Source organism: Schistocerca cancellata, chromosome 9 (genome assembly GCF_023864275.1).
Source record: "Schistocerca cancellata isolate TAMUIC-IGC-003103 chromosome 9, iqSchCanc2.1, whole genome shotgun sequence".
Lineage (NCBI taxonomy): Eukaryota > Metazoa > Arthropoda > Insecta > Orthoptera > Acrididae > Schistocerca > Schistocerca cancellata.
This window is the reverse complement of record NC_064634.1, coordinates 281689891-281714539: the sequence shown is the minus strand read 5'-3', so window position 1 is coordinate 281714539 and position 24649 is coordinate 281689891.

Genomic DNA, 24649 nt, shown 5'->3' with positions numbered 1-24649 from the left:
CTTTCAGCGAAGGCACAAGCATACCGTATAGGTTCCCAGATATGTGAGTGGCTCGAAGACTTCTTAAGTAACAGCACCCAGTACTTTTTGCTCTCCACGGCGAGCGTTCATCAGGGGCGCCCCAGGAAAGCGTGTAGGACCGCTATTATTTTCTTTATACATAAATGATCTGACTTCGGTTTATTGGGAGAATTTTAGGAAAGCTGGGTTTATCTCTAAAGGAGGCCGCATATTGAACATTATGCGAACCATTGTTGAGAACTGTTCGAGTGTTTGGGATCCACACCAGGTAGCATTAAACGAAGACATCGAAGCAGGCAAGAGGTCGGCTGCTACATTTGTTACTGGTGGGCTCAAACATCTCGGAATTATTACGGAGATGCTTCGGGGAGTCAAATGGGAATCTCTGGAGGAAAGGTGGCGTTCTTTCAGAGGAGCACTGTTGAGAAAATTTAGAAAACCCCGTATTTCAGTCTAACTGCAGAACGATTCTATTACTGCTGTAATATTGTAACTTTTATTTGGTATGCTGAATTGTAATATTGTTACTTTAATTTTGGTATACTGAAATCGGTGCTAATTGACAATGAAAGTGGGTTAAAAGCCGTGATCTGTCTGGGGACGTTAACCGTGGATTACTGGGCAACTGTTTCATTAGATATTTAGTCTAGGTTTACCAAGCAGACTAACATTAATGATAATCTTTTAATAGTCATACAAAACCGGTAATATATATATAAAAAAGGAGAATTTAAATAAAAAGAAAGAAATCAGTTAATATTTGGAAATTTATTTTAAGATTGTTCATTGGAATTTCAGAAAATTATACGTGAGTTATAACTGAGCTGGTGCCTTATTTACGATTGAAAAAATGTGAGATTGTAATCTTACGGAACACATAAAATATGGAGCCAAGATTGGGAGACTGGATACAACACTGCATTCATAAAATAACACACGAAGAACATTGAAACATAAGCAAGAAGCAATTAACCACAACCAACAGATTCAGTTTTTACCCAAAGAAATTACGTTCATACCACAATCCTGTCCGTCATGTAATTACCACACACTGGTATACTAAATTCATATTAACTCTTTGTGAATACTTCGCAAAAAGAATAGCTGAGGGCTACTTTGATGATTACACCATATGCTTCACGTGGTCAACTTGGTTTACACAAAGCGTACAACTCCACAATAATTTTGATAATTAAAATAAATTAGATCGAAAAGCAATTGACAAAAGAAAAACCTTGAACTGGTTACTAACGTCTTACTATTAACCTGATGGGTCAAACAGTTATATAAGCACGTGGTACTGGTCTCGCAAAGTACACCCCACGTGGGTTGAACATAAAGAAAAGCATAAAGAAAAGTTGCTATATTAAAAAAATATTCTCAAGACGAGACGTTATAATCTCACGCGCATTCGGATTTAAGATTGATGAACTTAGTTAGAGTTACTGATCAACACGTGGTTCCACTTTACTCACAAAGTAGTAACAAAGCAACTACCGGAAAATAATCTGAACTTCACACAATAATTACACTGCGCTGCAATTTAAGATAACATCGGATATTTTAGACCTAAACCCGAAATAAAGGTGATTAAATTGTTCAGTTAGGCTGAACTTAAGAGATCCATTGTCCTACGGACTAAACAGACACGCGCTTAGCCGGAGATCTTACCACTTCAGACGCTCGCCACGGCCACACTGCAACTGCCCTACTGCCGAGCGTGCTTCCTGAGGGAGGCTCACAAAGACCAACGGAAGTGGCCAGAGGGGCAGCTTCCTATACCAACATGACAACGGACGGACAGGACCATACTAAGGATAGAAACCTCTTTGCTTTTAGGAAGCGTAGCTACCTGTTCCGACGTTGGTCCTACTGTTCTCTAGCAGACAGCCTTGTCTGCTACCCTCAAGCATGCAACTAGAAATACATATGCTCATTCATCCTCTCACACAAAAGGGAAGGGGGATGACAGTATCTTATCATATACAGTATATAAAAGAAAGCGGATGTAGGTTCCGTATGAGACTGTGTGACATGAATTACATTTAAGAATTACATATAAACTGTGCTTTAAAGTGTAGTAGTGTGACAGATCGTTCTTGTTTATGTGTAAAAATAACACGTTCCACTGCTCAGTCTCCTCCCAGATAGTCAGAAACGCCACAGTACATTTAGAAGAGGAATTTATTCCATAAATGGCAACAGATTTAAGAAATTAAACATGAAAGGAATCCAACAGAGACCTTTCACTGCCAAAGTACATTTCGCATAAGGACCACGAATGTAAGATTATAGAGTTTAGGTCTCGTACTGAGACATATAGATAGTAGTTTTTTCCGCGCTCTATTTGCGGATGGAACAGGAAAGAAAATGATTAGTAATTGTATAGGCTGCCATTCACCACGCATCATACGGTGGTTTGTGGAGTATGCATGTAGATGTAGGTGTAGAAATATCCGACACGCCTGATGATACGTCGTCATCGTGTTGTAAGATTTCGGTGACGACTGGACTCGCTTTCGGGTGGTCTACGGTTCAAATCTCCATCCAGCCACCCATGTTTATGTTTTCCGCGGTTTCCCTAAATCGCTCCAGGCAAACACCGGAATGGTATGGAGGACATCCTTTCGTAATCCGAGCTTCTGCTCCATTTCTAAAGGCTGCTCTGTCGACGGGACGTTAAACTGTAATCTTCTTTCTGACGTCGACATGTCATTCAGATGTGTCGGATATTTAATGAGTGTTTCGCCTTTGCAGACTATAAAGGCTATAAAGCCAGAATCGCGATAGTATAAAATAAATGAATAATATAATAGAATCAAACAGCGGCATTTTCATAAAATAACCCGGTAGTTCATCCATGTTGGAATTCGGGAATCTCAACGATTTTTGCCTGTTATCGATATCGATAATGGCAAGATCTCTCTCGGGTAATTCCAAGACTTTCGAGATAAATTCCAAGACAATTTTCGGATTTATATCCCCTTAACTGTTCTGTGAAACCTCCCTTTTTAGCCTCATTTCATGATTCTATGTCAAGTACCATATAGATTTTCGGAGTGAAGTATCAAAATATGTAACATAAATGGCCATATGCGTATTCATATACAGAGATATATGAACAGGCAGAATACGGAGCTGCAGTCGGCAACGTCTAATAAGACAACAAGGATCTGGCGCAGTTGTTAGATCGGTTACTGCTGTACACAGGCAGGTTATCAAGATTTAAGTGTAATAGTCGGCGCAAGAGCGATTGGAGACAGTATCTCCAACGTAGCGATGAAATGGGGATTTTCCCGTACGACCATGTCACGAGTGTACCGTGAATATCAGGAATTCGGTAAAACATCAAATCTCCGATATCGCTGCGGCCGGAAAAAAGATCCTGCACGAACGGGACCAACGACGACTGAAGAAAATCGTTGAACGTGGCACAAGTGCAACCATTCCGCAAATTTCAATGATGGGTCTTCAACAAGTGTCAGCGTGCGAACCATTCATCAATGTGAGCTTTCGGAGCACATGGCCCACCATTGATAACTGCACAACACAAAGCTTTACACCTCGCCTGCTTCCGTCAACACCGACATTGGACTGTTGATGACTGGAAACATGATTCCTGGTCGGACGAGTCTCGTTTCAAATTGTATCGAGCGGATGGACGTGTACCTCATGAATCCATGGAGCCTGCATGCGGGTAGGGGACTGTTAAAGCTGGTGGAGGCTCTGTAATGGGAGCCCTGATACGTCTAGATAAGACCCTGGCAGGTGACACGAGCGTAAGCATCCTGTCTGATCACCTGTGTCCGTTCATCTCCATTGTGTGTTTCGACGGACATGCTCAATTCCAGCAGGGCAATGCGATGCCCCATACGTCCAGAATTGCTTCAGAATGGTTCCAGAAACACTATTCTGAGTTGAAACACTTCCTCTGGCCGCAAAACTCGCCAGACATGAACATTACTGAGCATAATGAGATTTTCACTCCGCAGCGGAGTGTGCGCTGATATGACACTTCCTGGCAGATTAAAATTGTGTGTCGGACCGAGACTCGAACTCGGGATTTTTGCCTTTCGCGGGCAAGTGGTTCGCAGGAGAGCTTCTGTAAAGTTTGGAAGGTAGGAGACGAGGTACTGGCAGAAGTAAAGCTGTGAGGACGGGGCGTGAGTCGTGCTTGGGTAGCTCAGATGGTAGAGCACTTGCCCGCGAAAGGTGAAGCTCCCGAGTTCGAGTCTCGGTCCGGCACACAGTTTTAATCTGCCAGGAACCTTCATTATTGAGCATATCTAGGAAGCCTTGCAACGAGCTGTTCAGAAGAGACCTTCACCCCCTCGTGCTCTTACGGATTTATGGACAGCCCTACAGGATTCATAGTTTCAGTTCCCTCAAGCACTACTTCAGACATTAGTGGAGTCTATGCCACGTCGTGTTGCGACACTTCTGCGTGCTCGCGGGTGCCCTACACGATATTAGGCAAGTGTACCAGTTTATTTCGCTCTTCAGTGAATAAAGTCACATCTGAGGTCATCAGTCCCCTAGACCTAGAACTACGTAACCTAACTAACCTAAGGACATCACACACATTCATGCCCGAGGCAGTATTCGGACCTGCGACTGTAGTAGCCGCGTGGTTCCGGACTGAAGCGCCTTGAACCGCTCGACCACAGCGGCTGGCGATGAAATCAAAATCGACATCGATGACTTGTCAACGTCGCACTTCAATGACGCCGACTTTCGACCAGCTGGCGTTCAGTGTGAGTTGACCTTTGATCGGCTACAATCTCTGCTCCTGGACGTAGTGGTAAGTGACAGGTGTAACAAGTGTGTTGGAGGCAGATGACACACAGCTGGGGCAGAAACGAGTCAGGGAGAGGCGGGACTCGTCCGTGTAGTTCCCAGCACGGCCGCCACCCGAGGCGCGGTAGCAGGCGCCTCGCCTCGCCTGGGCCGGCCACACGCAGACTCACGCGCCGGGCGCAGCTCGCAGGTAGGCGCGCGGTGGGGCACGACCACGACCACGGCCAGACCACGACCGCGCCGCGGTGGTCCGCGCTCCGCAATTACGGGCCGGCGCGGCGGCCGCGGGGCACCTTCCCGGGAACGCTCGCCACCTGCCAGTTAGCGACCTGCCCGCCGCGCGCTGCTCCGCAAACACCCAGCGGCGGCGACGTTTTTTCCCTCGGCTCCGCTGCCTCCTTCGACGTGTCGACAGCACCTCGTAGTTAGCACCCAACGACGTAAACGAGAGCACGTGTGAGGTCCGTCGGCAGATTGAAGTTTTCGACCGCGAAGGGGGAGGTGGGGTAGAAGGAGGGTGGGGGGAGAAGACTTAGCAAAGTATAGAGGGGAAGGGGGAGGAGTGAGCTGCCTCTGGTACAGGGGCCCGTCGCGTGTTCGCTTGTTGAGGCGACGAGGATTGCAGGGCCCGATGAAGTGATTACGTCGACATAGGCACGCGAGGCTATTTGTAGCTGCCTGTATCGCCGCCGATTTGAATGAGGCTAATGCGCTGTCTGAGGCTTGAGCCACTGTCCAGTTCCACTGGCGGAACTCTAGAGTGCCCCATTACGAACGCAATTTTTTAAATTTAATAAAAAAACATAGTTTATTTGAAAATTGCTCTTATTGTTATGTCAATATGAAACACACAGAATTACATTAAACATGGAGCAAAACTTCGAATATCCTCCATAGCTTCACAGCCATTCTATGAACAAAATTTTCGACGACTCTAGAGCAAGTTCCGCTTGAATTTGACCCATGACACTCTATGTTCTGCCTTGAGTTGAGGAATGGTTCGTGGACTGTTCACAAAAATACAAGATTTCACATTCCCCCACCAAAAAAGTCACGAGGTGTCAGATCACATGACCTCGGTGCCCAGTTCTGATTACCATTGCGAGAGATGAGACTAGTGGAGAATCTTTTTGTTTGGAACCTTGTTGTTTCAATGGCAGTGTGGCAAATTGCAACAGCCTGTTGGAACCATATGTGTTCCACATTCAATTCTTGCAATTGCGACCATAAAAACTGTCGTTGTTATCATGTGGCGATAACAATCATCAGTCACTGTCACTGCTATTCTAGTCTAGTCTTCAAAGAAGTATGGCTTAATTAATCCGCCAGCCCACAATCCGCACCAAACACTCATTCGTTCTAGATACAGTTTCTTCTCACGTACCAAGCAAGGATTCATTCTGTCCCAAATTAGGCAGTTTTGTTTCTTCACATAACCACCAAGCTGCAAGTGTGCTTCGGCACTGAAGATTATTTTCTTATGCAAATCACTATCCAATTCTTTTCCCTTGAATACCCAATCGGCAAATGTTCGGCGCCTCAAATGGCCCACCGGCTTCAGCTCTTGTGTTAGTTGAACGCTGACGAGAGCGATATTCTCCAACGATCGACGACAACGAGGACGTCCAGGTGATTTGACGTTCACTGCCCGTCATTTACGGTATCTTCAAATTTCCTTACCAGCTTCTGTACACTTAAGGAACATTTCGCCTACCAAAAAATGCACGAAGTCTTCAAACGGTCTCTGCGTAGCATTCACCGTACTTGAAATTCATTTTTAAAATCTGGATGCCTTGATCTATCGTGTATCGATCCATTTTAGCTGATAACAATACGCACAAATGTCAACTAACAATGGGTAATCGCAATATCAACAGATGACAGACACTTAAATTTCAGGTACTCAATTTAAAAACTATGTTCTTTAGGGGACACCCTGCACTTTCTGAGCATAAATACCGCGACATTGAACATACATGGTGGTCGCTGTCGTGTGTATTAATAGACCGAAAGCGCGACTGCACGTCGCCGGTGGAGTAAGCTCTTAATAAATTCACCATTCTCGCCGAATTTAGAAAGTGATTCGGCTAAGGAACGCGGTATTAAGCCGATATTTACAATTCCCTAATGCCGCCACTAGATATTTCTTACGCTAACAAACAGTATTTGTATCGCAGTCTACCTCGATGCCATAAAGGCAGTGTAACAGAGGTCCTGCGATGCATCCATTCGGTTGTAGGTGAGTGAGGATGATTGTTTATTGAGAATGAGCACATAAAGTACATGGAGCGCTATATGACGAATCACTTAAAAATGCAATGCTAGCTTGAAATCATAAGAAATGTACAAAATCCTGTAACCTATACATTGGCTTTTCGGATCTATACTGCTATCCTTTCTGGTAGATATACTATCTGTGATTTCAAATCAAGTCCCTCCGTTCAACCACACACTTACGTTGAATCCTATGTAGATATCTTTTAGTGTTTACAGCCACTAGTGATTCACATTCGTGGCTCTCTCATACACCGAACCTACCTGCGAAGGAACTCATACTGAAAAACTCAGCATGGTCTCAGACAGTCCCTCTGTACCTTGTAAATGTTCCTCAGCCTCTGCCCCGCCCTCCCTGCAGCTTTGTTCATGTGATCATTCCAGTTTAAGTTGGAACTGAGCAGACTTTCGAGAGAGCTATGTCTACCATCTTCTGGAACCGATGGAGGAGTGTGTGCTGAGTTAATGCAACAAGACCATGTTTTGACCACTCGGTGGAAATGGGAATATGTCGTATCTCCAGCAACTGGGTACAACGTATAAGGCAAGCGCCAAATGATTCTTTCTCTTGCAACATGAGGTGTTAAAAAAAAAAAAGACAGTACAAGGAGTTACGGTTGTGTTTCCTATTGTGAAAATTACGCAAACTCTACATCATACGGGAACTGGTAGAAGGACGAGCATCATACGGAAACTGGTAGAAGGATGATGATTTAACTACTGCATTGCGGTTGGTGTGTTTCCAAACCACATACAGATACTGCAGTCTGAAAGAGATTTGTGCCTCTCGTGATGCTTCATGTCTGTCACCCAACATTCTCTCTATCCTCGTTTATTTTGTACCATCCAACAGAGAAAATCCACAAACGTTAAAAGCTTCACAAACGTCACCAGATGGAGATCTTGATAGATATTATCACACTCTCTCTTCCGATATATCAGGAAACAAGAATAGTTTGCTTGTTGATACTGACCATATGTGTTGATCCCATTAAATATACATCTATTGGTCCACTGGAGCAGGTAGCAAATGATCGAAGTCGTTTGCACAGTCCAGTGTCATTGTCTGTACTGTAGGAGGACCATATCATACAGACTGTTAGTGCCTGTGTCCACAGTTGTTGTTGATACATAGTTTCTCTGCTGTAGGACATTCAAGAAGTGTATGACTACAGCTGTGTACAGAGTCATTTTATTTTTTGATACCATGACTTAGAGGTCCTAGACAGGTAGTCTGGGTCAGGTGGGGTGAGTCAGGTGCTAAACTGACATTAATACGTTTCGATCCATTGGCTCTGACTGAAAGCCAGACATGGCTGGGTTCAAATTATGCTGCTGCTGCTCTCACAACACACAGGATGGTTGAAATACAAGACAGAGGTGGCGTTTGTTATTGACAAAAATGTGGAAGACATCACAACATATGGAAACTGGGAGTGTTTGTGGCAATTTGGAGCTTTTAGAAACAGCTGTCCGAAAGTGATCACTCTACATTTAATCTCATCTTCCACAGTTATGGGGTAGCAGATATCGCTGTGTTCCATTTCGATTGATTTCTCATATACCAGTCACATACGCGATCTCTGTTTCTGTGCTGGCCATCCCCAGATGGTGTTGCTCCCAGTCTCTCTCCATCTCAATCAAATGGTATCACTCAATCTGTATGTGGTAATGAACAGCGTGCCAATGAACTGATGGGATATAAAAGACTCCGTCAATATGGGACAATGTACTATAATAAGCGCCACAGTTAATAGTGCTATCAAATTTAGCAATTTCACCAGTTCCTAATTTCAGTTCTAACTGATGATGTGGCAACATGCCTCCCTGTTTCTGTATCATCGCTAAACCACCCCTGCACTATTTGTATGTACCATATACTAGATTGTGAAGTAGATAGATGGCTGTGAAGTATGTCCATTCATCATTAATTCTTGGACATCATATACACCAAAGTATACCAGACAGCGACGTATAGCGATGCAGTTAGATTATCTACATATTTACAGTACCTCAATCATAGGGCATAATTTACGCCTACGATTTCCCATCTTTCCCTATGTGGATGTGAGTCACAGAACATTCCCACATTCTTAGGATAAAGTTGGAGATTATCTTTGACCAAACTTCACTGCAGCACTGTCACCAATTTAATTTGCAGCTGATGGGAAGTGGGAGGGTACTATACCTGCTACATTACATGTCTTGTGAAGGAACAGAGTGAACCAAGTTCATTACTGCTGTTCAGAAAAGACTGTTCCGTACCAGTCTTACTCACGGCACGCTTCTGTGTGTGCAAGATCTCTGCAGATGCGCGCATGTCGAGGAGGTTAGCACCCCTTATCGGTGTATAGTAGATATGAGAGCGTTGTGATGATATAACTGACAGTTAAGAAGAAATGTGTGGTTTGTGCATGGTGGAGTGCCAGACCGACGGAATTTGGAGCATTTTACATAAATCAACTGCACTATCAATGCTAAATTATTGTTCTACTATGTGGGGTCACTACCAAGAAGGTATAGGCTAGATAAAAATGACTGTAGAACATAAAAATAAGCAGTCCTAAGGGTACGTGGTTATGCATTTAAAAACGCTATGATGTTAAAGCCAGACAGTTTCTGAAATATTAGTCATGTGGAGTACAATGCTCTTAATACCCTAATGCAGGACATAGATGTCCAATATCTGACGTACATCCACACTTCATGTTTCCTATCTCACAGATTACAGTGACAAACTTTAAGAAGATAAAATTACTGCCTTCTACACCAAAGAAAAAGACATAGAGTATTTGTGATACATGCACAATATAGCTTTCTGGAGGTGTATCGGTGTATGGCGCCCACTATTCACGTCTGATCACAGTTCAGAAATTGTACTATGCTCACATCAGTCCTGTTAAATTACTGTCAGAAACGGAGAATGTCTCTTACAAGGAAACAGACAAATGCATAGCAGCAGTGTCTGACATTTGAAAATACCCACAATGCTGCTCTAATTCCAGGAACAGAACACAGTCTCTTCCACACAGAACATCTGTCAAGCAAATGTATACACAGGGAGCACAGTACCTTACATACACCTGCCACTAACTTACAGTCACCATAGTTATGAAACTGAATACTCTATACTCAAGGTGCAGCAAGGGAATGGAGTACATCAAATAAATTTTAGTTCATCTAGAGAATGGTGCTAAAACAGGCTTTCCATTGATGGGCATGTTTCATTACATGTGTGTTGGAAGTCCTCTGCTGACTGTGGTGTGGAGCGGTTTACTTAACGATTGCAGGTAGACAGGCCTCTAAATCACACAGAACATGTAATTGTGTAGAAGTCAAACACAGGTTGTACCACACAACTGATACACCCCGAGAGAAAATGGAAAAGAAATTGGTTAAATGCATGCTAAATGACCTGCAGCATCTCCATCTCTCTAGAATCCATCATCAGTCTACCATTAAATCATATTTCTTTACAATCCCATCTCAGTCGATCACTCCACCCACTTTCTATCATCCTGTGATGTAGATGCAAGTCACTTAGAGGCAGATGGTTCTCTTTTCCAGGAAAGTATCAAAGACAGCAGTCAACTTGCATGTATAACCATTACCTCAATAGACAAACAGTAGGATGTTGTTAAAAATCCATTCAACAACTGTTATGCAATGTATTTCTTAGTTGACACTGCATGGTTGTAATTGGAGAGTACAGAGAAGCACGTTGCAGTACTCCAGCTGGTAATACAATGCTCTTTAACTAAGGACACATAGGGTCTCGCTGTCCACAGGAATGCACTATGCATCAGTTGCCGGGTCTGCACCACACTGGCCAGGGCCTGAGAAGCTGCAAGAAGTGGCACACTCGGAGCTGCGCTAATCTCCCCCCCCCCCCCCGCCCCCCAAATGAAAACACACTTCCTGTCACATGGGAAATGCCTCTGCTTTCCTGCTCCCTAGTGCACTTTCTTTCTTTGCGGCACACCGATCATGCCATGTGGAGCTGGTTGCAGACCTGAAACCACACTTTGTTCCTCACTGAGCTATCAGAATCAGATATACAGATATACAGAAAACATAGAAAATGCACTGCAGCTGTAGAATATGTGGTTGGAAGTGACTAGATGCATTCGAGTACAGTGCTATGCTGTACTGTCCGACCAGAAAAATAGTGCATTTGCACTAGGTGTTGACAACTGTACTACATTTACAAGCAACTTTAGAATACCTGGCGAGAACTGAAGTCATGACCACATGGGCAGAAGTGACATAAAATCGAAAAAAATTACTAACATTGACAGAAAATACGTATAAATTGAGGGAAAATACGCCTAAATGTGGGGAAATTGAGGGAGTACTAGCATGTCTTCTGCTCGGTGGAGGGAAATTCTTGTATATGGGAACGAGTAAGTGGCAGCAAGAAGAATATGAGAAAAAGTTGATGAGGAAGCACTGGGAACCAGGGAAACAGTCGTTTTTCGACGACAGCGATAAGTCGGTTGGAATTGAATATTTAATGTGAATGACCTCCAAATGTAGAGTAATAAGTTTATATATGTCAGATCACAAGCCCAAGTATCACCTCAAAGTTATCTGCAACCACCTTATCAATTTTTACAAAGTGTCGTTAGCTAAAGAATGTTGCATTACCAGCTGGGGGACTAAAATATACAGCTACAGAGTGGATTGCGTGTTTGACCCTGTGCAGGGCTGTTTAGGTGTTTTAAGCCCTAACAAACAATATTTACAAAGTGATTTTATGTACTCTCCACCAATCACAACCATGCAATGTCAGCTAACAAATACCTTGCAGAAAAGTTCTTGTATGGTTTTTTAACAACATTCTACTGTATGTCTATTGAGATACTAGTGATATGTCAGGTTGACCGCTGTCTTTGATGCTTTCCTGGAAAAGAGAACCATCTGCCTCTAAGTGACTTGCATCTACATCAAAGGATGATAGAAAGTGGGTGGAGTGATCGACTGAAATGGGGCTGTAAAGAGGTATGTTTTAATGGTAGACTGATGACGCATTCTAGAGAGGTGGAGATGTTTTATTTTTCCATTGTTCTCTTGGGGTGTAACAATTGAGTGGTGTAACCTGTGTCTGACTTGTGTATAAAACTGCACATTCTGTGTGACTTAGAGCGCTATCTATCTGCGATCGTTAATAGCAAACGTCTCCATACTAGTCAGCAATGGACTTCCAACACTTGTTTGGTGAAACAGTACCATCAATGGAAAGTATATTTCAGCACCATCCTCTAGATGAACTAAGATTTATGCAATGTACTCCATTCCTCTGCTGCATCTAAGACATAGAGTCTTCAGTTTCATAACTACAGTAGTTCTAAGTTAGGGGCAGATGTTTGTGAGGTACTGCAATCCCTGTGTATACATTTGTTTTGCAGATGACGTGTGTGGAAGAGACTATGTTCCGTTCCTGGAATTACAGCAGCGTGGTGGGTAATTTCTACTTCAGACATCACTGCTATACATTTGTCTGTTTCCTTAGCCTGTAGCCTTAGCCTGTGTTTAAGTTTTATTATCTTATCTCTCTTGCCTATACATTCTTGGTACTGACCGCAGGCAGCAGAACAATACTTTAGGATTGATAGTGCAGCTCCATCATGTATAAATCATACATTTCTTTTTAACCGTCTGTTATATCATCACAACAATCTCATATATACTATGCATCAATATGGGGCGCTAACCATCCTCAACATGTGAACATCTGGAACGGACACTTGGATGGGCACTGTGAGTAAGACTGGTGCAGAACAGTCTTCACTGAACAGTAGTTATCAACTCAGCTTGCTCTCTTCCTTCATGATGTGGAGTGTGGCGAGTGTAGTAGCCTCCTACTTCTCATCTGCTACAGCTCACATTGAGGCCAGTGTTGTAGGAAGGGTTGGTCAAAAACAATGGGGGGAGAGCTGTCAATCTCCAACTTTATACTAAGAATGCGAGAATGCTCTGTGACTCGCATCCACATAGGTAAAGATGGGAAATCGTAAATGTAAATTATGCCCTATGATTGAAGTGCTAGAAATATGTAGATAACGTAACTGCATCGCTATATGACGCTGTCTGGTAGACTTTGGTGTATATGTCTAAGAATTGATGATGAGTGGATATACTTCACAGTCATCTATCTACTTCACAATCTAGTATATGGTACATGCAAAGTAGTGGAGGGTGGTGGTGGCGGTGGTGGTGGTTAGTGTTTAACGTCCCGTCGACAACGAGGTCATTAGAGACGGAGCGCAAACTCGGGTTAGGGAAGGATTGGGAAGGAAATCGGCCGTGCCCTTTCAAAGGAACCATCCCGGCATTTGCCTGAAACGATTTAGGGAAATCACGGAAAACCTAAATCAGGATGGCCGGAGACGGGATTGAACCGTCGTCCTCCCGAATGCGAGTCCAGTGTGCTAACCACTGCGCCACCTCGCTCGGTGTAGTGGAGGGGTGGTATAGCGATGATACAGAAATAAGGAAGCATGTTGCCACATCATCAGCCAGTGTTGAAATTAGGAACTGGTAAAATTGCTAAATTTGATCGCACTAATAACTGTGGTGCTTATTACAGTACATTGTCCCATATTGACAGTGTCTTTTCTATCCCATCTGTCCATTGGCACACTGCTGATTACCACATAACGATTGAGTGACACCATTTGATTGAGATGGTGGCAGTCTGGGAGCAGCACCTTCTGGGGATGGCCAGCACAGAAACAGAGATCACATATATGACTGCAATATGAGGAATCAATCGAAATGGAACACTGAGATACCTGCTACCCCATAACTGTGGAAGATGAGATTAAATGTAGAGTGATCACCTTCAGACAGCTGTTTCTAAAAGCTCCAAATTGCCACAAACACTCCCAGTTTCCATATGTTGTGATGTCTCCCACATTTTTGTCAATAACAAACGTCACCTCTGCCATCCATTTCAAGCATCCTGTGTGTTGCGAGAGCAACAGCAGCATAATTTACACACTGCAATGTCCAGTTTCCAGTTAGATCCAAATGACTGAAATGTGTTAATGTCAGTTTAGCACCTGACACAGACCTCAAAGTCATTGTAGAAAAAAACAAAATGTATGGCTCTGTACACAGCCGTAGTCATACACTGCTTGGATGTATTACAGCATCTAAACAATGTATCAACAATAATACAGGAGCATTCTCTTGCGACTGATATTCTTGATAGTCTATAGGATATGGTCCTACAGGACAGACGTTGACACTTTCCACTGGTCTGTGCAAGCGAATTCGATCACTGGCGACCTCTCTAGTGGACGAATAGATGTATAGTTAATGGGGTCACCACTTATGGTGAATTTTAACAAACAGATGAAATTTGTTTCCTGATATATCGGAAGAGAGTGTGTGGTAATGTTTCATTGATTTCTGCAGGGGGTGATGTTTGTGGGGCTTTTACAGTTCATTGATTTTTCTGCTGGATGGTACAAAATAACAAGGTTAGAGAGAATGCTTGCGTGACAGACATGAATGCACTCTGACAGACTCAGATCTCTTTCAGTCAACAGTATCTGTATTTAGTTTGGACATGTACTGCAAAGCATTAGGAAAATCCTCATCCTTCTTCCAGTTCCTGTATGATGTAAAGTTTTCCTAACTTTTCCAATAAGATACATAACCTTAACTGCTTGTACTGTCTTTTCTACTACCTCATGTTGCAGGAGAATGCTTCGTTTGGCGGTGACCTTAGACATTGAACACGGTTGTCAGAGCTATGACAGCATCTTCCCATTTTCACTGGGTGGTCAAACCTTGGTCCTGTTGCCTTAACTCAGCTCACCCTATTTCTTCATGGGTTGCAGAAGGCGGTAGGGACTGTGCTCCCCCACTTCTGCTCATTTCCAGCTTAAATTGGAATTATCACATCAACAAAGCTACAGGTAGGGTGGGGCAGATACTGAGGAACAGTTATAATGTGCAGAGGAACTGTCTAAAACCACATTTGAGTTTTGCAGTGTGGGGTCCTTAGCAGATAGGTTTGAAAAAGGTGACTCGTTTCGAGGTATGAGAGTTCCGCAAATGTGATTCACTAGTGGCTGTAATCATTAAAAGACAGCTACACAGGATCCAATGCAAGCGTTTGGTTGAACAGAGAGACTTGAAATCACAGACAGCATATTTACCAGAAAGGGTAACACTGTTGATGTGAAAAGCCAATGTATCAGTCATAGGATTTTGTACATTTCTTATTAGTTCAAGCTAACGTTGCATTTTTTAAGTGATTCGTCACATAGCACACCATGAACTGTATGTGCTGATTCTCAATCAACTATCATCCTCCCTCCCTTATAACTGAGTGGATATATCAGATAATCTCTGTTACACTGCCTACGTGGCATCGAGATAGAATGTGCAAAAAATACTGTTTGCTAGTGTGAGTAGCATATAGTGTTGATATGAGGGAGTTGCAAATATCGGCTTAATATCAACGTTTCTTAGCCGAATCACTCTCTAAACTTGATGAGAATGGGACTTTATTACGAGCCTACAGCACCGGCAAAATTCACCCTCGCTTTCGGCCTGTTAATACACACTTCAGCAATCAGCATCTATATTAAGTGTCATGGTATTTGTGTAGAAGACCGCTTCATTCGGAGTCAATACCATACCTCGATGTATAAAGCTTGTATAGCTTTCAACATGGATACCATTACTGCTACTTGTTTGCATCTGTAGAACCAAGACCGCTTTATATGCAGGGTGACAGTAAAATAATCATTGCGACCCTGTTTTTAATAGCTGATCACTTATTAAACGATTACGTCTCTCTTCCTAAGACGCACTGTAACCACTTGCAAGAAAAAAATTAGTCACGCCCATCCATCGTGAATGGTCGCTCCATATTGTTTGGTGTCACCAGCATTCAGTTATTGGCGAAGTATTATACTTAGTAGGGGATGTGTGATAGATTCGCTGTGATCAGAAGGCTTACAAAGTATGTGTTGGTGTGTAAAGTTAATGCAGTCAGTATTCCAGCATGTAAAAGAAAATGGCTTTGTCGGTCATAAGGCAGATATGGATTTGACGTGGAAAACTGCGATTTCAGCACATCGATAGCCATAAGGGGGATGAAGGATTTTAGGTGGAAAATTATGTGTAGTTATAAGAATGGTATAGATTTTTTTACAGTGCCACAGTCGTTAGGAGGTATTTCCGATACTTTGCCCACTGTCGAATCTCACGATATTGGCCCTACAATCGCAATATTTACTTGTAATTACGCAGATAAACACGTGGATGGTTTCCTAGGACGATTGCCTGGCATGTGGGTGCGTGGCAGATGTAGCTGGCGGCCAGAAAGAACTGATATTTCCGGCTTAAGGTATGAGCTGTCACTGAGCTGTCCGAACTGGACAGGCTCGGATACGAAGGTGCAGCTGACTTAGCTGTGTCGCCCTCTAGGCGGGTGAATAGGAAACTAAGACTAGGTATGTGTTGGGCAGCCCTCGTAACTGCGTGTGTTGTAAGTATTCTTCTAGAAAATTTGAGAAGATTCAATATGGACGTGTGTTGCGCTGGACAACTATTCCCCTGATATAAAATGACTGGTTGACTGCTTGTACTGCCATTCTATACATTTACCATCTTTATTTGGTTGACAGAACATCGAGTGTGGTGTCTATTGTGTGCATCTGGAAGGTGAAAAACAGGTGGAAGAGACGTTTGCTGGTTCTTTAAACGTGAGAAACGTATACGATTATAAATATTAAAAGCTTATTTGACTTTATCAAGTGAAGGACGACCTGGTATCTGTTGTATGGGTGACATCGGAATTCGTTAAAAATACGAGCTTCCTCTATTTTCGAGTTTTCGCGTAAAGATCTTTGCAGACGAGATAAGTTTCTAGTTGGTCACTGGTTTGCAGCACATCCTAAATAATGAGCTCTCTAAAGTTTCGGGTTTCTAGAAATATAATATCCACTCTTTATCTTCGGAATTAGATTTGCAAGCGATCGGCAGTGTATTGCTATGTGGTTGATATCGCGAACTATCCTATAAATAGCATGATAGTTTGGTAAACGGTGTGAAAAGACAAGAAATTCCGGAAATTTTCACATGATTATGATTTCAGCACAAATGTCTCATAAATACGTTTTTTGGCGTGTAAAATCGGATACTGCAGCTGATATTGGCTTAGAGATCGCTAAATTAATTCACGATTGACGAAGCATTTCTCGTAGACAGAGCTCAGAAACCAAATGTTCTTGTAATCTCAGAGTCCGGGGATGATCACAACTCGTTGCAGAAACCATGGCAGCAAGCAGGCCAGGTCGGAAACAGTAACATTAGCGGACGCCAATGTGGTGGGGAAATCTGCCCAGGGTTTGTACACTAATTCAGAAAGTGATCGCTGTTCGCGAAGGGCTCTCTGATAGCGCATCAGGTTAGTGTATATGGGAGCAGGTGTGTCGTGATCATTGGCTGTGGTAGGTGACTCACCATCCTTGGGGGAAATATCTAGTGCTGAGACTGTATATGGTTCATGTGGCTACGTTCTTTCGGATTGTCTGTCTTCGCGTTATACGTATGAACGTCTGGTGGTCGACAGCTATATGCAGAATGCAGAAGTGATGATTTTGTATGGTACAGGATACGAATTGCATACTACGACGATATGGTATGGTGACACAATCGCTTATGGCGATATAGCATAGATGGAGATCGGTTTCACGCCATTCAAGTTTTCCTCTACAGTAGCAGAGCAGTGTAGTTGAACAAGTGTATTTGGCGCTAGTTTCCCCATTTCATGATGTGTAGATTACTTTTGCATGATTTAACTGTCAGGTCAATATGACTACTGTATGTTTTCTATCTGTACAAAACAGTTTGTTGCTGAAATTCTCGCAATTCTGGAGGGCAAATTCAGTAAGAACTAATCAGAATGCTCCATTCACAGTAAGATCCATGACGTGAGAGAGTCACAAGACACCCTTTGTCCTGTGCGTAGGAGCCTATACAGACAGGTTCGAACAAGACTGGAGAAGGTATCTAAGGAAAGCTCTGTGACGTCTGAGGGTCATGTGAGGTCTTCTTTGTTCGAGTTTTCAGAGACAAGTCCAAGCAGATCATTCTCCTCTGTTTCGGACTGTTGGGATTCTGTCGCTCGCCCTTCATTGTGGCTTTAGAGCGTCTGCAGGCAAACAGTTGTAGGACATAGAAAATTCACCGAAACTTCCAGCCATTTTCCTCGTCTGTGGGACAGTGCTTCGAATTCTGTATTTTTTCTTTCACGATCTGTGATGGGTTTTGAAGTACTTTATGAGATTTTAAGTACGTATTTGTTCTGATGTTCTTATCTGTGCTTGGATACTAGTGTGCTCCGAAAAGTGAGGAAAATAAAAAATAACAGTCTTAATAACCCTGACTCCAGCAGCATGTAAACAAAGCCCACTCAGCGTTTCAGAAAAGTGATGAACACCATGGCAGTTGTAGGATTTGGAAATTTTCTGTCTCTAACAGTGCCTTCAGACAAGCAGCTAACCCTCGAAAAGTGCTGAGAATCTTATTTAGGGTTACAGAGATATTTACTTCGACTTCCAGATATCGTCGTTTTGAGTGTGTAAAATTGGATATTGCAGATGATATCGGTTTCGGGAACAGTAAATTCGCGATTGACGAATCATTTCTCATTGATATAACTCAGAAAGTAAATACGAGGGTTGGAACTTTAATAGTGGCAACTATTCATTTACAGCTCGTACAAAATTGATATGTGTTTCGAAGTTTTACTGGCCTTCAAAGTAGTCACCAGCATTGTGTATAAACCGTTGCCAGCGATGTGGAAGTCTTAGGATACCCTTAGCAGTGCCTGTTGTGTTGACAGTTGGAGCGGCGAGGTATATTGCCCGACGAATTTGTAGCAGTTCTGAAGCGAATGGAGTGAAGTGTTTCCTTCAGTTTAGAAATCGAGTTGAACTTACGAGGGCTTAAGTCAGTGGAGTGCAGTTGGTTTGTATAGCACTTAGCAGCTCCATCAATCAAACAAATCAGTAACAGCTTGCAATGTGCGTGCTTGAGCATTGTTCTACAAAATGATGGCCAGATCCTGCAGAAAGTGTCATCACTTGTCTCTAAGCTGGTCGTAGGTTGTGTTCCAAAAATGAACAGCGTAGAGACAGAATTGATGACACTTTCTGCAGAACCTGACCACCATTTTGCAGGACAATGCTCAAGCACGTACAGTGCAAGCTGTTACTGATTTGTCTGACTCATGTGGCTGCTAAGTGCTATACAAACCAACTGCACTCCCCTGACCTAAGCCCTCGTAAGTTCAACTCGATTTCTAAACTGAAGGCAATACTTCACGGCATTCGCTTCAGAACTGCTACAAATTTGTCGGGCAATAGACCACGCCGCTCCAAGCGTCAACACAACTGGCACTGCTAAGAGTATCCTATGACTTCCATCGCTGGCAACGGGTTACACACAATGCTCATGACTACTTTGAAGGTCAGTAAAGTTTTGTAATACGTATCTATTTTGTACCTCGTATTCATGTAATTCCAAAGTTTGGAGATGGTTTCAGCTCCACTACAGCTCTCACGCTGCTTTGTACGCAAGTGCATTCTGAGTAGTAGTTTTGTGATATGAATTCAGTTTGTGAAGCAATTTGCTTAATTAGTATTTCCTGTGGCACGTTTTCTGATGCAGCAGCGTTTGCAGCGTATTGTGATATCTTCAAGATCTGTATGTGACAATATCCTGCACATTGCTTAAACACCAGGTTTAAAAAAAAATAGCTCCTGAAACAGTATATGTTCAACGACAAGGGGTATCTGTGTGCCGCAAGGAAAGTGTGCCAGAAAGGAGGAGGAAGGCTGAGGTTTTTCCTCACATGACAGGAAATGCTTAGCACTGCCCTGTGGCTGCTGCATATTAGTCCCGGACCGGTGCTGTGAGCCCGGCGCATGGGTCCTTCCAACGGACACTACTCTGGTGGACAGTGAGACGTGATCACCAGATATATTTAATTTGATCTGTGACAGTGTAAGTGTGTGGTTCCTTTCGCTATCAGAGTAAAACGAAGTATTGCAACTGTTTAACATCGTCTAAATTGTTTAAACACCAGCATCAATTTCGAGGCATGTTATAATTTCAGAAATAAGTAAACAGTATTCTTAAACAAATTCTTTAAGCAATGCCTTGTGCACACTATATTACCCCACCGCAGTGAGGTCCTCCCAGTCCAGCGACTTGACACAGACTGAATGAATTTCCCGCCGCTGCCCTTTTCAATTATGTCACAGGAGTGGGGGGGAGAGGAGGGGGTTGAGAGTTCCTCAAGGGGGGGGGTGACCTATGTGCTAGCTTGGGAAAACCCATGATATCTTCAGGGAGTGAGGGTAATTAATTGATCAGTTAATTAATTTACATAATTAATTTGATATAAATTTGTTATCAAAAGTAAGCCAGAACCCTCTTTTTTCTACTACGCTCATCGTCATGGTGTGTGGAGCCACTAGATATGACCAGACCAAGGCTGTTACTGATCGATGGAACTCTTGGCGGCACAATGGTAAGTCACGACCGTCCTGGGTCATCATGTGTTATCTGCTTCTCATGTGACACTATAGTGGTGCCATTTTCCAGCAGATCAATGCTCGTCCACACATGGCGTGATGTCTACTCCAGTGACCAGTAAGGTCCCCAGATCTATCACCATTAGAACATTTGTGGGGAACTGATTCGAAATCGACAAAGTTGAAAACTTGAATGGTCTCATTATCCTTGACCATTCTAATGAACAATTAAATATTTTTATGTTTACTTTTTTAAAGTTAGTAAACATTGAGACTGGTACTAGTAGTAGTCTCATTCTAGAGGAAGACCAAAACAAAAATGGCCCAAAAAGTGGTTTCGGAATTTCTTGACATAACAATCTAAAAAGTAAAAAGATTTCCGTTTCGACGTCAACCGTAGCTACTTCCAGTTTCTTCCGTAAAAACGCAGTCTCCTTTTCACTATCGACGGCAGCTTATTTCACTCCAGACTTAGAAAAGTTTTATGTACCCATTTTATCGAGACCACCATAAATGTGCTGAACAGCAGATCATCTTTTCTTCTTGTATTGTGATCAACATTTAAGAACAAGTGGTTTAGATTCTTTGATGACATGATCATATGACCTGAAGTATGATTAGATCCAAGATATCCATGAAGGAGGTTGCTTTCCTCACATGTCTTCTTTTCTATTAACATTTGGTAAATACTTTCGAGAGTAATACGGAGAAATGACCGATTACAAATGTAGAATTCTTCTTACAGGCGAATGTCTAGTAAAGTGATCTTTGCTGATCATATAAGGGATTGTGTAAGAGAGTTAAAGCTCTGTGTTGTCATTTTATTAGACTAATTGGTATCTACGTAATTTTTAGGTAAGAGAAATCCATAACAAAGGGAGATTCTGTGTGGGAGACGCGAGCTGTATACTGTCATTTCGTTTTGTGTACTGTATAATCTAATCTCGTGTCTCTTAAATATTTTGGAAAGAGCAATTTAAGCAATTCAACTTCGATCAAACTGTGTGCCTGGTAATTAGGGCAGCAATGTGGCTTGTTAAGGCCTGAGGGAACCACATGGCTTTACTGCTGTACTTACAGGAAAGAAACGCCGGAAAATTAAAGGATTCTTTCCGTTATATAACACATCCGATGAACTAATTAGCTAGATCGACCCATACGAATAACTAATCTCCACCAGCCGGTTCCTCCTAATTTAACCGTGGTTCAGTTTTGGTGTGCCGCAGTTCCACTCGTTCTACTTTTCACTTTTCTTTAAACATCATGACTTTTTATGAGATGTTTCACAAATCGTGTCCTATTGTGATGTTCTTATAGTTTTTATTTGCTCTCATCATTTATGCCATTTTTCTGTCTTAACTGAACCAAGAAAAATAATCATTCCGTCTTAGAGAGAAATTCCGAATGCTAGTCTGAATATTTTTCCCTTTCTCCATTTCAGAAGGGGAAACAGCCCAAGCTAATTATATATAACATAGGGCATTTGAATAGCCACGGCGTCTTGGTTGTCTGGTAACGGCATTTGACTTTGGACTCCGACTGGGAGATCTGTATTCAAGTCTCCCTTGACTACCCATTCTTTTTTACAAATTATCAACTGTCCGTCCTGTCATTGATGTCTGTTCGACGTTTTCAAATTTGTGTCTGTGTTGTGGTGTAACGTCCATTTGCAACATCGAGATGTAAGGAAGGGACCTCTGGACGTACGTACTTCCTATTTGTTCTACACAAGTACCACATGTTATGACTCTTGCTTTTCGTTTTGGAAATTTCGACTCTTGAATTTCTTTGTTGTAACATTGTTCAGACCCGTTTATTTGTTGTTTTCATTTTTGTGAGAGGATTACGCGGGATCTCGCCTGCCCTCACTATTCATCACACTTACTTGCGACTGTAATATATTCTTACCGCATGACTCCTATTCTATAATCAGTGAGTAGTATGACAGTTGCCAATACTATAGACAGAGAACTGACATAATTGATCGGAGGGAAAGTTCACAATTTTATGGAAAAAAAAAACTGGGCACGAAGGAGATTTGAACAAGGATGTCATGGATCTCAACACCACGACCACACAACTACCACATTGCGGTCCTTGCACTGTACTCGATGTTGCATACGCTGAGCTTGGAGCGTTCACAGTTTCTATTTCACTTCTTCATTCACAGTTCAGTACACCTTTTTCCTGTTTTCATGCTTATGTTCAGTTTTTGACGGTCTATCCATGAGGTCATTTTACCACTAAATCTGAGGGGGCTGTAGTGGGGAGTTTCCCTTGTTAGAAACTACTATTTTATGATGCCGCAAAGCGACTCGGTAAGGCACCAGGAAACAGAGGAATTGAAGACAGTAGCTGTCAAATGGTACTGATCTACATCAATGGGAAAAGCTGAAAATTTATGCTGGACCGGGTATCAAACTCAGGTGTCTTGCTTACAAGGCAGCTGCGCTGACCACTACGGCATCGGGACACAATGGTCACCAAAATCGCTCGGACTACCCTAGCACACCTTGATTCAAATAGTTCTAAGCATTATGGGACTTAACATCTGAGGTCATCAGTCCCTTAGAACTACTTAAACCTAACTAATCTAAGGACATCACACACATCCATGCCCGAGGCAAGTTTCGAACTTGCGACCGTAGCAGCAGCGTGGTTCCGTACTGAAGCGCCTAGAACCTAGCACGCCTCCCATCAGATCCAAATTCTCAATTTATACCACACACTACTGATTTAGTGCCCTATTCATTAGTCTCATTACTAGCGGCATCTGGCCAATTCCCTTAAGAGTTCTAGCTTGGTGTGCATCAGCACTGAAGGGAACGTTGGCCGTTATCGTCTTAACTACACACATAAAAAAAGTTTTGCATCACCTCGGTTCCGAGAGTTCTGGAACCTGTACAGAAAATTGGAATAGAGATCAACATAAACGTAATTTCCACTCTTTTTATTCCTCATAAAAATCACACATTGCATGTTGTACCACCATACAGCGAGACGTTCAAAGGTAGTGGCCCAGATTGCTGTACACACCGGTACCTCTAATACCCAGCAGCACGTCCTCTTGCATTGCTGCATGCCTGTATTCGTCGTGGCATACTATCCACAAGTTCATCAAGCCACTGTTGTTCCAGATTGTCCCACTCCTCAACTGCGATTCGGCGTAGATTCCTCAGAGTGATTGGTGGGTCACGTCCTCCATAAACAGCCCTTTTCAATTTATCCCAGGCATGTTCGATAGGTTTCATGTCTGGCGAACATGCTGGCCACTCTAGTCGAGCGATGTCATTATCCTGAAGGTTCACAAGATGGGGGCGTGAATTGTCGTCCATGAATACGAATGCCTCGCCAATATGCTGCCGATATGGTTGCACTATCGCTCGGAGGGTAGCATTCACGTATCGTACAGCCATTACGGCGCCTTCCATGACCACCAGCGGCGTACGTCGGCCCCAGATAATGCCATCCCAAAACAGCAGGGAATCTCCACCTTGCTGTACTCGCTGGACATTGTGTCTAAGGCGTTCAGCCTGACTGGGTTACCTCCAAAGACGTCTGATTGAAGGCATATGCGACACTCATCAGTGAAGAGAACATGATGCCAATCCTGAGCCGTCCATTCGGCATGTTTTTGGGCCCTTCTGTACCGCGCTGCGTGGTGTCGTGGTTGCAAAGATGGACCTCGCCATTGATGTCTGAAGTAAAGTTGCGCATCATGCAGCCTATTGCGCACAGTTTGAGTCGTAACACGACGTCCTGTGGCTGCACGAAAAGCATTATTCAATATGGTGGCGTTGCTGTCAGGATTCCTCCGAGCCATAATCCATAGGTAGCGGTCATCCACTGCAGTAGTAGTTATTGGGCGGATTGAGGGAGGCATGGCATCAAAAGTTCCTGTCTCTCTGTATCCTCTCCATGTCTGAACAACATCGCTTTGGTTCACACCGAGACGCCCTGACACTCTCCTATTTGAGAGCTCTTCCTGG